The 18753-nt window shown below is 41.9% G+C and overlaps 1 protein-coding gene across 1 annotated transcript in view; it reads right to left on the bottom strand.

The window, feature by feature from the left end:
* LOC110119149 (homeotic protein ultrabithorax) overlaps positions 1–18753 on the bottom strand; it is a 292134-nt gene that overhangs the window by 150816 nt on the left and 122565 nt on the right. The window contains exon 6 of the transcript XR_007227436.1: positions 1272–6815. The gene's annotated coding sequence lies outside the window, so the exon portion shown is untranslated. The remainder of the gene's footprint in view (positions 1–1271; positions 6816–18753) is intronic.

The raw sequence follows: 18753 nt of genomic DNA, 5'->3' as shown, positions 1-18753 counted from the left end.
TTAAATTATATTTTATAATGATGTATCGAAATATGGAGTATAGTTGTAGAAATAAAAAGGAAGAGTCGTGTGTAGGATTATAGAATGCACGAAACAATCGTAAAATCGGTAAGTTTATCAGAATTTTACCGATGAGTTTATCTAAGATCGAGGAATATTTACTAGGCTTACTTTCTGCTACTTGCGAGCAAACACGACGGTGGCTGCGCAAGGGGAAACATTTATCTGATATATAACACGTTTATAAGTTCCGCGGAGACGAGAGAGGCAACATGAAACTCAAGCTAAAGTACTCAGCTTGATAGGCAATGAAGTGTAAGTGGATATGTTTCGTCGTCTGCTAAAACGCGATGATATCGGGATTCTCTTCTACAGGCCGGTGAAAATAAATGGGTAAATCAACAAATGTAACCCTACTTAACACCCGTGGTCATTTTGTTTCTGTTCTTGTTAGAAAGAAACCGCAAATGCATTTATTTTTGTGAGCCACGTCGCGTCGTTCCGCGCCATAAGGATAAAGAAATGGTTAAAAATACAATCGAAAAAATAGCTTAAGAATGCTTTTCACCACGGTCGAAAAATAAATTGAACATGTAATATCCATAAATACGTTTTTGCTATTGTTCCAAACGCGACAACGGTCGCTGTAGCATAATCAACAACGGGATAACGTTACATTATAAAATATTAACGGCCATGCGGTTGAAAGAGGAACGCAATATCCAGAGCGAGACCGGAAAGAGTAAAAGAAATGGTTGAAAAAAAGGAACTGATAGAAGTACAAGGCGTATAAAAACAACCGTTTCGAAAAACCACACTGTACCGTTCGAAGCTTTATTTTTGCGTATTATTCATTGTTTCTAGTATTTTCGTTTTTCTATTGTCACGTTATTTATGTAAAGTAATCTCTCTCCATCCATTATATAATTATAATAACAATAATTAAATTATACATAACGTAAAAATTATTGGTTAGACTACAAAAAAAAAAAAAAAAATAACACGGAATTTTATCTCAAACGTAGAAAATTATAACGTTACAACGAAGAAAAGAATACTTAACTAAAAATACTTAAATAAAATATTCCTTCTTTTTAAGAAACTATAGGTACTTATATACTTGTAAAATATCGTCTAAGAGTCATGCACGAACAAAGGGTATCTACCTCGAGTATCTAAAGCCACAAACTATCGTTATAATTTTCAATCTAGAGTTACGACCGGCCTTAATAACGACCGAAGAAAAAAAGTGAAAATATGATAAAATGTACCTGAACAGTAGCGTCAGCCAATGTTGGCAAGGGGTACACGCAGCGTAAGTCGCGTGATGGTTGCTAAGGTTGCAACACTGACTACCGTGGTGCATCGCGCTCAGCTGACACGCAAGATGGCTGCCCGTGCCAAGGGCGTGGCCGTGCGCTGAGCTACGTTTCTGCCGGTTTACGAAAACGTTTTCAACGAAACTCGTCGACAAGAATGGAATTCACTCCCGAGAAAAATCACCGAGTTATGGCTTGCACTTCCACATCGGGCACCCGTTAGCTCACCCACGTTGTTGTTGCACGCGACGCGTACGCCGTGCACACACGGCAGCCATCTTAGGATTCTCCTTCCACCTTCCGCGCACGGTCCATCTGTCGCAGCCTCCGTCACTTTATCCTTTTTCCACCACAGACCTTTCTCTTCCACTTATCCCTAGTTTTGCCTATCCTTAGACCGCCTCTTTGACTCACAGGTAAGAATCTCGGTTACTGCCGCGCGATTTAGGAAATCTTCCGCGAGCCTTTCGAAGCCAAGAAAACTATCCCTTCACGGTGGCTTTAACGATCGATATTGTTTGGTTTTACACACGCGCCTCTATTACCAGGCTCGTTTCAGTCAGCCGAAGGAGAAAGAGTCGCTTCCGTTTTTCTCCGACATTAAGAAAGTTTTATTACGAATAATTTTTCGAAATAAGAGCCGCGATATTATTCCTTGGACATTTTTTAATGACGACTTATTTTACAGCTTCCGAAACGGTACGATTTTATAAATGGTACGCAGTCTTCGCTAAAAGTATTTATTTCAGTCGTACGTCCTTTCTTTATTCGACGCAGCATGATTATGTAGTTCCTTTCTGGAATTTAAATACGACGTAAGATAACATATTCTATTTTCTTTAGATTTTTCATTGAAAGAATTTAGAGACGTTTATAGACGTTTTAATGCTATAATAAAACGATGTAACAAGAAGTTTAAAATACCAATGTACAGAACAGACGCATTATTTTTTACAGCGTGCACGAGATAGATCAGAAATTTCCAAGTTTCCCCCTTACATGTATCTTTCATGTAACCCGCCCTTGTCGTCGTTCCCCTCCTTCGTATTCTATTCGTCTACTGCTGCGTGTGTCGAGCAGCGCTGCGCTGCGTGAGCGTCAGCAGACGCACAGCACGATACATTTTCGTGCGTGTCTTTTCGTGGAAAATCAACGACCACGGGGAAGGATGACGACGATTTCGGAGGGCTGTACACGTCGACAGTCAGCGGAACAACCGAAAAGCCGCGGCGGCGGACGTCGCGTCAAGAAAAAGAGGAAGAAAAGAGCGTGGAAGAAGTTTAAAAATATTTGGGGTAAGTGTAGACGAAACAGTATGCGATTGTATGTACCCGTTTCTGGCTAGCGATGTGAGCTGTGGCTTGGTTCTCCTCGAGGCAGGCGCGCCAACCGGTATAGCGATGGGAGACGCGATGGAGGGAGTAGGGCAGCCATCTTGACTATAGACGCCGTCTCGCTCGGCCACGTTCACAATCCCAGTAACTCCATCGCAGTTTACGCTTGCGCATTATTGCCCGGTCGCTGAATTTCTTCTTCTTCTTCCACCCTTTGACACGTGCCGCCGCCCGATTCCCGGAGGAGCAAAACACTTATAGATTCGAATTCGAAGCATGGTTTAATCTCTCGCTCTGTGACTTTGCAATATCCTTTTTGGCAGAGAAGTCTCCTTTCCTTTTTTCCCTTTTTTCTACCTTTTATGTCTTCGTATTCTCTTCTCGTATGCCTGGTTCGTAACGAAAATAATAGAAACGTATAGTGGAGAATATTAGTTACCCTTTAACGTTTCTCTGCTGGTGATTTTATTTTTCATATTCTCCTTTCAAGCTCGCCGTCCACGTTAAATCGTAGGTTTATAGCTTCTATCTTGTAATTGGTGTTTCGACCATCAATTTCGTTCGATGTTATACGCTTTTCAATATGGCGGCTATATTTTATAAATTCATTAAATCCGCTGGCGTCCCGCGAACTGAAAAACTTTGCCGATTAATTGCTTCGCTCTCGTCTATATATATGTAGGAATATTGAACTAATATCCCGAATGTATGCATTCGATAACGCGGCATTTATTATGCGAACGATAGTATCGCAATAGCATCAATTTATTTCATCGCGAGTGTCATGATTGTAAATTGAATACGTGACGTATCGTTTACGAGCTCAACTAATTTGATGCGCATTTCAAGCAATTAATAAGCGATATAGTGAAATTGTCGTCGGCACAATCGTTGCTCATATAACCAACGTTTATCCTACGGTCTAAAATTTCATTTGGCGGACATTTTTTTTTTAGATACATATTATACAGTTACCACGTGAAAACTCTCCAATCCTATCTTACTCGCGCGAATGCCTAATTAATTTTTATAAAATTTTCATTCCGACATTTGTCGTTCAGCGTATACGATCGCAATGATTAAATATTTACATTTATCATTTGCATTTTGAGCTACTCACTTATCTTTCCATCCACGATTTTCCGTATTACGAATTCACATTAGGGCCAGATTTCTAGTCGAATCGATTCAACCCAGCTTGTTATATTTTGGTACAACGATAAGAATCAAAATTTCATTTGTTTCGTTTTACGCTACATAACCAATTAAAATGAATAAAAAGGCGAGTAAAATTATTTTTTTATTACATTATAGACTTGAAATAAATAATTAGACCTTTAAAATTTCGCAATATTCGATGATCGTGAGTTGTTCAGGCAACTTACAGCCTCTCGAATTTACATTAACTCGAGCATGCAGATGCTTAAGTATATTATCTTCTGCATCGACAGTAATTTTTCATTTTTTTTCATACATTTCATAATTACAATTAAAACGAGCTGAATAATCACACGTAGCCGCGTACTTTTTAATTTTCTATTTACCTTCGCCAGGTTATAATCGTTAATAAATTTTGAATGCAGAAGTATTCCTGGCTAGGGATAATATCAAAGTTTTTCACGGCGCGTCTCCCCCATTAGCCTCAAACGCATTGTTCAAACTTACTGCATATTGATCCCATCAATCTTCCTACTTTCTCCCTTCTGTCTTTCCTTTTCGCGCGTATAGTAGCGCTCATAAATCTAAGAAGTTCTCGCCGGGTTTGCTCGGTACTCCAAATGCACGTGTATTATACACGTAATAAAAATCGCGTTCCTCGTGAAAGAATCTCTAATCGGATTTTTAACGATACAATTCTCTATAAATTATCATTTTCTTTCTTTTTTTTCCCTTAACGCGAACACTCGGTGTTTTATGATAAACGCGAACTTAATATCAGGTTTATGAAAGCAAGTGCCAGCGCATTGAAAGCATTATTCGTTCCGCAGGAAAAGCACGTTTACTGATGTTGTATCGCGACTGTATTTATGATTCCAAATGCTGCCTCAAACCTTATCCGGGTCACGCTTTATGCTGCTGATAATCTATTGTTGTTGTCGCACTAAATATTCATCATCCATTTTCTTAAGAAAACTATGCGCCGCCTTCTTATTATACTTGTCCGTATAGCCATTATTTCTTCTGCTCTTTTATCAGACTTTTTACAGCGTGAAATCATATCGTCGACAGAAAACATTGATTTTATCAATTTCATTTCCGCGTGTTAAGAATTTATGTTTAATTTCTAATGCAAAGAAACGATCATAATTACGAACACCGTCGTCTATTTGTATTACAATTATAAAACTATTAACGTCACGATTCTGATATAATTATTGTCGATAACATTCGGACATCGTTAGATAGTAATAATATAAAGTAGAAACACTTGTGAATAATTGATTCTCAAGTCGATCGAATACGAAGCATAAAACGCGACATATATAATTTACCATGCGAGTGGAAGCAAGAAACAAATAGAATAAAACGTAGCGTGGTGTGGAAGAATTAATGGCGAATCCACCGGTGAATAGTTTCCGAGTTGGCTGGGAGGTGTGAAATTTTAAGAATAATCCGTAACGCGGTAACGAGGAGAACGAGCAATCTGCTTGCACTTTTATGCGCCGTTTGGCACACGAGACGCACGTCGCACCTATAAAACGCATAAAACGTCAGGTATAAATGGCCGCCGCGCACTCCTTCGACCGAACCTTTTAAAACGCGCGCCTCCGCCTCGGTTGGATTCAGTAAAAGTTGCCTTTTGTTTGATAGCCAACTAAATCGGCCCGGCAACCCCCTAATGCGTCATTACTGTCGGGTTTTACGACTGCCTCGTATCATTTCACTTAAGTATATTGATATGGCAACGAGTTCTTGACCTGCCTCAACGCCAACGATCCTACCATACTTATGCTATGTACAAACGCGTTTGTCACGGGCTGTGCTTCATGCAGTTTTTGGCACTTGACTGTAAGAGAAATTATCGTTTGCAGGAAATGTGGAACCCACTGCTTTCGGTGAAATATAGCCCGGAAACTGAGTTATAAATGAGACCGAGTTACGAACTCTGCGTGTATTTCGAAATTTCTTTTACATAATTTCTTTTATATAATTTTACCGTATTACTCGGTGTTTCTGATTTCCACTGTGTGCTTTCTGTTTGATGACGAGATTTTTTAAAATACCCTAACTATCTCGGCGAACGAGAAACACTTTACGGAAGCAAATGCTCGGCAAGGCGTCGTTTCGTCGACTGATAACGACAGCTTATCTTTGTACTGTCATCCGCACAGTTCCAAGTATGTTCATCTTCCAGAATATTCGTCGAGACACGGTCGGTTAATGAATGAAAAATGGTTTCATTCGTGATAACCTTCGTGACATTTCACCAATGCAACCCAATCAACTTGTTTTTCTCGTACTTTCATCGAAAGGAACTTGCTGCTTAGTTTCACAACTTCCTATTCCCTTACTAATTCCCTAAAGAAGCTGCACAAATTTTTCGTTACATACTTGTTATCTGGTTGCTTCGAATTTTCTGTGCAAAGATCCTCTTCAACTTCTTGTTACGTTCCAAGCACAGATACAAAGTACACGCCACAAGTGGATAGAAAAGAAGATGTCGGCTGTGCACCAGAGAGCACCTACCTACTCATTATCAGCAAACATGTTATCACACGAACAAGGGCTCATCTTTATCCGGAGAGAACAACCACCGCATTCCTTGCACATTCAAACTCACTACTTCAAATTCATATAACACTCGTCGAGCCTTTAAGCAAAATGTACACCACCGACCATAAGTATCGCAACACCTACTCGTTACACTCATTGAAAAATTCGAATAAACACTTTATTTTTTTTGATATTTTATATCACAGTGCAGGTACGATATAAATAAAATACCCGAAGAGTATTCAGTTTGCACTAAATATCAATAGATGTGCCAATACTTTTGGTAGGCAGCGTAACTCTTTCTATGATAATATCACAGTACACGCGCGACTTTTTTGACGCAGCACACGAAACGATGGTGTTAGAGGAGCGTAGGTCGAAGTGGAACTAACTCTTGTCCGCTTAACCCCATGGATTCTGTTGGTCGTCAAACGGCCGTCCTTGGCTCCTACGAAAAAAAATGCTGGGTTTCAATGAGGGGTTCACGAAAAAAAGCAGAAACTCTGAAATGAGCAATTGTAGGGTTTACGAGGTCGTGGCAGGCATAAACGTTTAGTTTCAGTCACGGGCCAGATCCGACGGGTCGACACGACCACTTCCGACGGATTGGTCTCGTACACTTTACCTGTTATCCAAACTTTATAGGTTTTTTTGTCATAAAGCATGCTTTCTGGAGACAGCCTGCTTCTTTTATTCGCTTTTTACTAAGAAAATGTAATTCCGCCCTTTGAAGACACTTTATCGTAGTGATATGTATTTTCATTATGTAACGTCAAATGTATTTGAAAGAAATGGCAATACTTTTTCTATATTTTTTACATGAATGATCAATGTAAAGGATTGACTGGATTAAAAGAACACATTGGTAGAATGAATATTGGGTTTGAGGTTAGATTTGGTTTCATCCCGACGAATTTCGAGTTCCAATATCTGGTAAAAAACACCAGCATTCTTCGATATTTTTCTCAATCTTGATGCATTTTATTCTTATTGATTAAATATCGAAATAAAAGATATTAATCTATGCGAAACATTATTCTGCAAATTCACAATATTTAACGAACGGAAATTTTAATACGTAGTCAAAAATTATTTATAAATAAATACCAGCTACGATATTTAATCAATGACGAACTTTGCATATAATATTTTATATCGAATAGAATCGTGTAGTGTGTTTAAATGAATGATTAACGTAAAGGATTGACTGGATTAAAAGAACACATTGGTAGAATGAATATTGGGTTTGAGGTTAGATTTGGTTTCATCCCGACGAATTTCGAGTTCCAATATCTGCTAAAAATCACCAGCATTCTTCGATATTTTTCTCAATCTTGATGCATTTTATTCTTATTGATTAAATATCAAAATAAAAGATATTAATCTATGCGAAACATTATTCTGCAAATTCATAATATTTAACGAACAGAAATTTTAATACGTAGTCAAAAATTATTTATAAATAAATACCAGCTACGATATTTAATCAATGACAAACTTTGCATATAATATTTTATATCGAATAGAATCGTGTAGTGTGTTTAAATGAATGATTAACGTAAAGGATTGACTGGATTAAAAGAACACATTGGTAGAATGAATATTGGGTTTGAGGTTAGATTTGGTTTCATCCCGACGAATTTCGAGTTCCAATATCTGGTAAAAATCACCAGCATTCTTCGATATTTTTCTCAATCTTGATGCATTTTATTCTTATTGATTAAATATCAAAATAAAAGATATTAATCTATGCGAAACATTATTCTGCAAATTCATAATATTTAACGAACAGAAATTTTAATATGTAGTCAAATTATTTATAATAAATACCAGCTACGGTATTTAATCAATGACAAACTTTGCATATAATATTTTATATCGAATAGAATCGTGTAGTGTGTTTGGACGAAGAAGCAAAAAGAGGTGATCGTTGTATCGGAAAGAAGGAAAAAGTTCGGTCATTACTGTTGGAATCTCGAAGGTTTACGAGGTCGAGCGGATCGCGGAACGACTGATTCGAACGAGTCAAAGCGCAACGACCTTGCAGGTTTACCTTTTTTACTAGCCATCCCCGAGTCAACGTCGACTGTGACCCTTTATGGGTATTCCTACTATAAACACCCTCTCTGTCACCCCGTTAAATGCTTTTTTAGCCAAAGCGGCCGTTTTTAACAACCCTTGAGAGACCTCGGGTCCATCTACCGCTCGCTCCCTTTTCATCCAGTCGGCCGCCGTGGAGAAAAAAGCCGCACTATTGCAGGAAACGCGGCACTTGGACTATTCTTTTCCGAGGTTTTTACGAGCAGCCTTGAAATTCCTTGCAATTTCGTAACTGCCTTCCTGACTTGCTGAGTTACGTATACTTTTTTAAGATCTTTTTGTGGCCACGTTTGAGAAAAAAGATAACAGGGAGAAGACGGTGGAAGGAGTTCGTAAAAAACCAAGGCCAGTCCTTCAGGCGACAACATTACCGTGTTTGGACAATTACGTTGGCCGTGAGAATTATTCTAGACAATTTTCGGGAAGTCAGGTAAAAAGCGTGATTTTAAAAAAGCAGCCACGGACTAACGCTGATTCCCTCGAGTTTGCTCTCCGATGCCAATGTGTTCAGTCGGTCGGTAAAAGTACAGTATCAGTTTTTTAGCAGGTTCGTGCAGTCCATTCGGAATATTAACGGTATTTCGGTTGTAAGTTATACGGTGGAGTCGGATGACATTCCTCTGAATCCTGATCTATCGTCTACTATTTCGATAAGATCGTTTAGTCTTTCGCAAAATATCTAGATCGATCGTTTCTTCTATATATACAGTTTATTAATATTTTAGGCTAATTAGATTACCTTTAGATAATTAAGCGGCGATCTATCAGTCGTCGGTGGGGCGCTACTGGGGCGCGAAGAATTTCTCGATGCATAATACGATTGCTTTTTCTGCCTACGTACCGTTGCAAATTGCCTTGAACCCTCCCCGTTGTTCATCGGATTAAGACATCTACGCGAGACTGACATGCATACGATGCAGATCATACAAGGTTGGGAACGTGACAGGAATTATTGGTAGCTAGAGTAACTCGTTGCATAAAAGTTTAAATAAGGCAATGATCGCTTAAGATTACTCCGGCTGCCCAGCGGGACGCAGATGGTTTCTTTTGAACGTCTCTTATGCAGGCTCCTGTTTCATTGCGCAATTTCTCTCTCGGTACCACGAACAAAGCATCGCTATCTCGGTTTCCTTCTGCAACCCGATATTCAGAGAAGAACCGCGTGCCTCCATTTATTGAAAACTGGTTGTTTCGCCCGTTACGTGGACTTTTATGTGCCGTGTACCACGTTCGTTTCGGAGACATAGCTCTGCGGCTTTTGCGCCTCTTTTTCTTCCCGCCACTTGGCAACAACCGCTAATGCATTCGCGTCTGCAATATCCCGCTGATAAATAATTCACGCTAACACAACAGAATTGTAACATAGCATAATGCATGCAGCGCTGCATAAATAGTAATCATTTTCATCACGTTTGCCAACCAGCTGAATGTTCGACTAGTTACACCACAACCACTGCATAACACCGCCTGTTACAAACTCTTGTTTGTAAAATCATTCATACCGAATGCACGTACGTGCAACTTTCATACAGTCAATCTAAATGTAACGGGGTAGCTACCGATTGGAATTCGTCGCGACTTACGCGCGTAATCTTCGAACGAGCCAAACGTGTATCTATACAAATTCACGCTTAGTATACTAGAAACCTTTGGCAATCAGTATCCCGCGTGTATAAAGCCGAGCCCATTACTTCATCGCGGCGTTTGCTCGAAATTGTATCCCCGTTGATTCGAAAAAGAGTTTCAACGATGGCTTACCAGCTACGCACCGTACATCCTAGGCGGCGTACATTTATTCATGGAAAATAGGAAGCATTGCTCCTGCGCGAATGGGTAAATAGGTATCGATAGATGCATAAAGCCGGTAGCAGAGAGGCCGCGGCCATTCGCATTGTACCCGTCGGCAGGGTGGAGCTTTCCACGGATATACGGAGCGAGAAAGAGACAGGGCAAGCAGAGAGAAACCGGGAGAGAGAAACCGGGAGAGAGAATCGGCAGTGCGACGGGGTTGGGAGAGCGAGAGGAGAATAGCGCGCGGCGGTCCATAACATGCGGTAGTAACTAACCGGATTCCGGTGGGCTATGCGCGGCAGCACCATCGCCCCATACGGCGTAGAATATGGGGAATCTATGGGCTCATATCCACGACCCAAACTGTACACTAGCCAAATGGACGCGGCAATAACGGCCCGTTAACGCTAATTCGCGGAATTCTGATTGACGACGGCCGCAGGGAGCGGGTGTGCCCCTCAATTTCCGTCTCTCTGCACTCTCTCACCGCGCGCTTCGTCCTCTCCTCTCTCTAGAACCCTGAACACGTTCGCTCCTCACTTCCTACGTACTATACGATCTCGGTCGCGATCACTAACGCCGCACCAATTTTTCTATCGTACACACTTTTGTCTCGTCTGATAAAATGTATCGTCTGTAAATCAGACGGTAAACTTGTCCGAGCTATATTTTTTTCGTCAGTTCGTTGTCTCGTTCGCGCCTTTTATCCTACCGCCGAAAGCAATAAAATACGATGTTTGTTTCTTCTTGATAGATAGCGCAGAATTTTTGCTATCGAACGATATCGATGTTGGCTATCTCGATCTTACACCTTCCACGCCAATGTCCCCTATTTCTCTTCCTCCTTTCGTCGAGTACATGCGCTTGCTCTTCGCCTGCTACGAGTACACCTCGAATGCCAAATGTGAGCCCAAACATCGCGGCTCAACCCTACAATCCTGCGAGTTCGAACGGTGTACACAGCCACGTACACGCGCTCATGAACAGCTGTACCGTTCTTCCTCTTTAGTTCAATTGTTAATTTATTTTAGCTACACTCTGGTAATTTGCATCGTGTATTCGTTACGTAGAATCATGCGATCAAATTGGAACATTAATTTTTATAAGATTTTATCGTCATGCTTTTTTAATGTTACAGGCATTAAAATATTTTGACGCAACAATGTTAAACCAGCTGTAAATTCGGCGGATGATTTTCTCGATCGATTACACCACCGATTGACATCTCGGTTGGAATTACGCGCGACAGCTTTCTTCGCGTCGTGAAACGCTTTTTTTACGATTCGATGAGATCACCATTTTAATTGCATTCCTGAACGAAACCTATCGTAACAAACATTGCGTGCGTTCGAACCTTCCAATTAAAGCCGACCGTTTGCTGCATTTCACCGTTTATTTATAGACACACGGTTAGCACGCACGCTTTTGCCGTTGGATGCTCACCCTCATAAATGTGTCGACATTTCGCAAAATGCATAGTCGCCAGAATTTGCTAAGAGCGTAGAATTACGTTCCGCGCCTTCCTCGTAACTTCTGTCCATTTTGTACTGACAGTTCCGCCTAAAATTAATACAAAGAGACGGTTAAATCAACGTCAATTAAACCGAAATTTAGACATTACAACTTCCCGATCCGCGGAGACTCCGCAGTGAAATATTACGTCTACGAACCAATTAATTGTATAAATAGCGGGGAAAAAAAATTATTCGCACTCGACCAGATTTACGGCGAACGATGAATTTTACGCGATGAAAAGTTCGCGAGATTTCTTCGACAAATAAGGAGCCGAGTTGAATGAGCGTTGGAATAAGAGAAAGAAAAAGAAACGAAGGAAGGACCAGTTGGACCAGTTCGCCATTTTCAGCTGCCGAGCAACGCCACCATAAAGCGGTCTTTCGACCTACCGTGTGCACTTCCGTTATCATTCGTGCGCGTCCGTTTCATTTTTGTATTTCAATTAATCGGGAATAGTCGAGAACGTTTATCTCGAAATATCGATACGAGCCAGCCCAATCGATATATATCTCTATGGACACATCCTGATTTCGCTTGCAAACCTGGCGCGGTTTCGGCTTTTCGTTGCCCTCGATCCGTATCGGCCAGTAAATTCGAAAAATCTCGAAGAAACCCTATGAATTTGTCCACATGTGTCTCGTTAGCCAGTAGTTTTGGGTATTGCCGGTGGCTGCGGATTAGGACAACCATATGGGTAGCAGGTACGAGCCCCTAACCCTGGAATATTGCAGGATAAGAGACTGGACCCAATTAAAGCGCTAATAACAACCGTTGTCCGACCAACTTGTTCTCCCTTTCTCTTCCTCCGCAAACGTGAATTTACACGCGAATAGCTATCGCACTTTCCGACACTCTGCGAAGCTTTAATGTTCGTTGACAATGATGCGAATTCTCCTGTTTGTTCCTCTGAATTTCTCCCCAGAGTTTTAACGTTTCGAAAATGGAAATTTCCCTCGTTCGGTGTCTTTAAAAATTCCCAATATTCGCGGATATTGATAGATATATCGCATGTATATAAAATTGTTTATGACGCTACCTGTTTGAACTAAAGAAATTAGGATAGGAGACAGTTTTTTTTTTTTTTATTTATTACTTGAATTCACAATTTGTCCAATTTGGACATTTGGTAGAATTTTTTAACAGTTATATTAACACGTAGGTGGCTACCCCCAGCGGGGTACCATCCTCGCGTTTGCTAAGTCATATCCTTCGTGAGGTCTGCTGGCTGCTTCCTTTTTAGCCTTCTGTCCATAGGAGACAGTTGGGATCATTTCTCAACGTTGTTGCAACATGATTTTCTTCTTCTGACATGGCCCTTTGTTAACAATTTCACGATATATATTATAGATACTGTATAATTTTAAGGAATACAAAATATTTCCTGGATATATTTGTCGTGCGGGAATCTTAGATATTATTTATGTTGGTCATATTATTCCAAATATAGTTTTATGCCACGGTACACGCTCTACGCCGTAGGCGTCAAGTACTCATTACACCACCCCCTTTTTTTAAAAATAACCCTACGCGATATACATATTTCATATCGTTCATCATTTATTCAACTTCTTGTACGTCGGCTAGGTACCGTATGAACACACTGATTAAGCCGTATCTCGATCATCGACAATTAAAATCGATATACGGTACACGAGTCTCGCGAGACCAGGTTATCGACTGATTCATTTCCAGAGCCGTTCGCTCGGAATCGCCGCAATTACTTTGATGTGAGAACCGTGTCAAACGTGACGCTACTCTTGATCTGAACGGCCCTTTGATTCGTGAGAAAAGTGCCATTTCGAACACGCTATTCGCGTATAAATCGTTGGATAATCAGCTGTCTCCGGTCAGATCTCTTGCTCGTGCGTTTGATATTCTTCGAGACAGGTACGATCACTATAGGTGGTCGGATGTACGTTTGCACCGATATTAGGAAGTAATGGCCTTACGTTTTCACCAGCCTGCGAGTGAAATTAATTAATCTGACTGCATACATACACCTAGCCTGGCAACGACGTAATGGATCTAGTCGCCCTTTGAATCCCTAAACGCGAGTAAAAACTACTTGAAATTCTAAAAAATTCCTCTTTCTCGACAGCCTTCTTGTTCATGGAGAAATCGTTCGTTACGAATCGACGTAATTATCACAGCCGTCTGACGTTGAGCGTACTACTTCTGTTTCAATACAATTTTATCTATGTAAATGAATGCAACTGGTTAACTAGCAACTTTATTTCCACGTCTTTGCTAATCACAATCTGCACAATCTTATTACCATACCGATTAATGTTTCTTAATTAGAGAATATCAACGAAGATTTCATTTCTGTCGTTACAACGATATTGAAATAGCATGTCCGCTACCGGACTAGCAATTACAAGCTTGTTAATTACGACTTAATATTTACGAATGGTGTAGTGCAACGGTGTACGAGAAGCGATTCTCAGGAAGTCGAGCTACACACATACAAATGACTCATTAAAGTTTCGTTCCTCTTCGCATCGCCGATAAAGAGCGTCGATTTACGCGTATTACAGAGTTTCAAGAGTCAGTAGGATGCACGTGCAAATATCAACCGTTTCAACTAGCTACGCAATCTTTTCGCCTATACGCCATCACGTTCCTTTCTCTTCTTCCTTTTTTCCTTTCTTTTTCTCTCTTTCTTTTAATTTTCTACGCTTTTCGATCCCACGATTCCGAGTATATCCAAGCGAAACTTTTTCCTGCATTTGTAAATCTTCCACCTACGTGTCGTGTTAAACCATCGAGCGCTGTAATCGTTACTCACCGACGTTAGCTGTGAAGAAAATTATTCGCGGATAGACAGACGTAGAATTTACGCGTTTCGCGTGAAACTTTATCGGTACACGCTGGACGAGCTTGATATTTCGAAACAAAAGGAAGGCGGTATAAATAAGCGGTATATTTTCGTTATGGAATTATGATACACGTCGCTTGTATTTCAATTAAGGATGATTAATCCCCGGCTGGATCGCATCTTGCCATCTCATCTTTAAAGTTCCCGAACATCTCACGATTCCTACCTCGAGAAATATTTCGCGTTTCTAGTTGGTATCGTTTACCAAAGCACATTCACGTTCGATAAATCAGTTTTTCGACGGGATTAGAGGCCATTGCGAGTTCATTCGACACTCGATTAAAGCGCCACTTTTTCCCTCGGCTCCGTTTGACGGCATCTAACGTACGAGGTTGTTCGCTTCTCGGAAAGCTGTCTACAAAGCTTTTCTGTCGCTCTTTTGTTGCTTCGAATGGTCTCCAGAGAGCAGTTCTCTAGCGTCACGTAAGAACGTCCTGAAATCAGATTGTAGACGTATATACACGTTCCTTCTTCTCGAGAGACGTCTGTATACGTGGAAGCACGGTTGAGATTCCCAAGAAGATGAAAGGGAGAAAATCAGCGGTGCACGTGCGCAGGTAAAACCGTGGTTTTCGTAGCTTCGCTCGTGTCTGGCCTACGTTGGCCGAATGCATTAATCACTGGAGGGGCCGCGCGCGATGCATGAACGTGCATTGCGCTCGCCTTCGCCTGGCCGTTGTGGGCTCAGGTTCGAAGCCCTAGCCCCGATAGTCACGCACTGCACGAAAACACAACGCTCCGGGCCGTTTTATATCCGCAGCCACTCGAAAATCCGCGAGCAGCCTCGCGCCGCCTTAGTTCGTTCGGATAAGCTGCATCCAGGGAATCGTTCGAGTATATTCGTCCGTATGATAAATATTCATGGGATCTGCCAACGATTCCAGACTATTCCGTGAACATATAAATGGACGTTAAAATTTTTAACGTAGCAAAAGCGTGCACGGCGAAAAGCGGAATAAAAAGAAGAGAGAGAAAAAAGAGGGACAGAGAGGCAGCTATATAGGTGGAGTTACGAGTTCGTGGCAACGACTCGCATGTAATCCGCGTGGCACGTCGTCAAAGTCTATCTCAAAGAGATTCCAAGCAGAGAGGCGTACGGTAAACTCGGTTATCATAGCTCCGCGTATTATCCGTGAAATCTAATTGCTGATACCTACGTGAAACAACGCCCGGTGTCTTAGGTTAATGTGACGCTGGACTCTGATATGGTACCAGCAACAAATGCAGCGGCTCCGGGATGAATAATTCAAGCCACCATGGCAGCGCACAGAGCCCTGCAAGAGCTGTTTCGCGCGAGCAACAGAGAACCTCGAGCATTCCTGCACGCATTCGGCCGCTCGCGATTGTAAATCTTGACACTGTGCCCTTATGGTGGATGTTATGCGCCAATGAGCAGAGAGGATGAAATACGCGACCTTGCTTTATCGCATCGGCTTTGTCACTAGCCGTTTGTTCCTGCTTTCGCCAATTTTTACGCTTCGAGTCCTGATCCGAACGACACGATAATGTCTTTAACATCGTTTAATAATTAATTTTTATATCGATATTTATACTTTAACGTTATCGACTGCTCGGATAGTTAATTAATTAACATTTAACTCGACCAAAATGATGTGTTTGGCAAGTATGTTAAATCGTTTCGTCCATTAGGAAGTAGATGTAAATGGTGTTTTTGTGATTCATCGATGGAAATGCAAATGGGAAAGGTGAAACGTTCGCGTTAAATAGATACGATGAAAGTGAACGAGGTTTATGTTAGTTTGTTATGCCCGGAGTGGAAAAATAAATCATCGAAACTGCATCGTCACTCGATAAAGATCGTAATTCTTCGGCGAGGAATCGATCTCTCGCGGGTTGTAGGGCTCGCGGGCCCAGCTTATCGGTATCGCGACCCAAGGCATCGGCACGATCGAGATTTAATAATTTGATAAAATTCCAACGCATTGGTGGTTGCCGTAACTCGAACGCGCTAATATTTTATGGTAATTATTATAACTTTATTTTCTTTCGATCGTTTTGTCGAAGCCGGGCTCAATAAAATCGCGAAGATTTAATAGTTGTGAAACGCGTCCGTCCGTTTCTTCCAGCGCGATTTAAATTATAAATGAAACGGCGATCAATTTGCCAGGGTTTCCAGCCCCGGCAAAAAGACAACGGGGATCACCGCGCAATGGGAACGTCTAACGATATCCAGCCGCGACAATCGTAGAATTACGCTTCGAATTGGAAAATCGAAAAAAAAAATACATCTCTATGTTTAGAGCGCCGTGCGCGACGAGGGAAAGGCCGTGTACGTACATCGGAAGATAGATACACCGGTGCAAGTACCAACAACCCTGAGGCGTTCTTCTCTGATAAATAATCGATTCGCGATGGTCGTCCTCGAGAATAAATCTAGCGGGGCAGGCTCATCCGTCTGGGACAGCGGCCACGAAAACGTATGGAGGCGTTTGGTATATAGCGAGGAGGTGGATGCTTGTCGCTGTTTACGGTGGTTCGTTATACACTGACGAGGTGTACGAGGTTATACGAGGTGGTAGATATGCAGCACAGTATCTAAGAGGGGCAGTAGCGATCGTAATTCTCGCCGGACGACTCGGTGTGTTCCTTTGCGCCGTTCTCCAACTCGAATAAGGTTTCTTGGTGTTGGTGGTCGTGTCCGCGTTGGTCGAAGGTAAGCCCGGATCATATTCTTAACGAGAGTGTTTTACGATCAGAAGACCCTTTATCTACGGCGGTGTTGTTGGCGTTATCCAAGACCAAACCGAAAGGGAGTCAGCGTGAAAAAGGGGGGAGAGAAGGGGGGAAGAAAGAAGAGAGAGAAGCCGAAGCGCTTGGCCGAAGGTGGCCGTGATGTATCTCGCACTTAGCTTTGCCACGCCATGCCACACCAGGCCACACCGAGCCACACCACCCTATACCGACGCTATACACCACGCCATGCCGCGCCACGCCATAGTTGGTCAGGTTTTTTATGCGTTGTCACGATATCACGCGTGTACCTATGGCGTGTACGTCGATCGTCCCCCGTTGTCTGTCCGAGATCTCGCTCGTTTGTAATTGTCGCCGTTCGGTGTATGTTGCGCGAGAACGACGCGATAGGAATGGCTGAAGTAGAGACTCTCGACGTGTTTGACAATGACTGCTGAGAAATAGGTTGATCTGATACCAGAAATAAGAGTATGCCGTAACTCTTTGATGGGAAGGGACACGCGGACATTGTCAATGGTATTCCCGTTTCTTATCACGATTCCATTTCCCTCGAACGATATTTCTTCATTCGACTCGAGAATTCCAGCTATATATCGCCGGCATTCGATAGCCCTTACCGATGTTCGTATTGACGAGGCGTTTTCTATTTCTCAAACAGGCGATTCGATTGAGTAGCCGACTCCGCTTTATTTTAATCCGATTGACCGGATCGTTTCATTCACCCTTTTCAAAGTTACGTTCCCTTTAACGTCACCGATCTTATTTATACATTCGCCAACTGCTTATATAGATCGCCAGGTAAACTTAAAGTCGCCTTAACGCTAGTAACAACAGGCTGAGAATTTACAAGAACGTTATCCCATGGTTTTAGCGCGTCGACCAAACGATCGGCTGAAATTCGCACGAAGATGAATCAGGTTATCGACCTAGCCGACTTCCGGGTCCGTCCTCCCCGGGTACCTTCATCTCCGAGCCATCGATTTCCAAGCATCTCTACCTGGCAAAAAAAGGAATCCAGCGAACCACCATGCGTATTACGTACGTGGAAGCGCCGATGATTTCTCCCATAGCCTGAGCTCGCGCGTTCAACGCACCATTTTATAAATATACAATCATGGCGATTGCGAATCGACCGAAATTAATACATCGTAGCAGGTTACACGTTCTCGTAACAAGTGCGAGGAGGCTGCGTCAGTCGCGTTATCTTTATGCCCGACGAAAGCTTTCATCAACCCTTTCGGGTGTACGATACTCGGCCACTTATTCAAATGAGACGTTCGCTCGAAGCACGATACGATAAAGAGATAATTCAGTACACGTACGAGTGCATCGTTATTGCAATTATACGTAAATGAGACGATTACGTGTTCGGCCATACAAAAGACGATCG

This window comes from Bombus terrestris, chromosome 18, assembly GCF_910591885.1.
Source record: "Bombus terrestris chromosome 18, iyBomTerr1.2, whole genome shotgun sequence".
NCBI classification, from domain to species: Eukaryota; Metazoa; Arthropoda; class Insecta; order Hymenoptera; family Apidae; genus Bombus; species Bombus terrestris.
The sequence above is the reverse complement of the archived record's forward strand: the minus strand, read 5'-3'. Positions and strand labels throughout refer to the sequence as shown.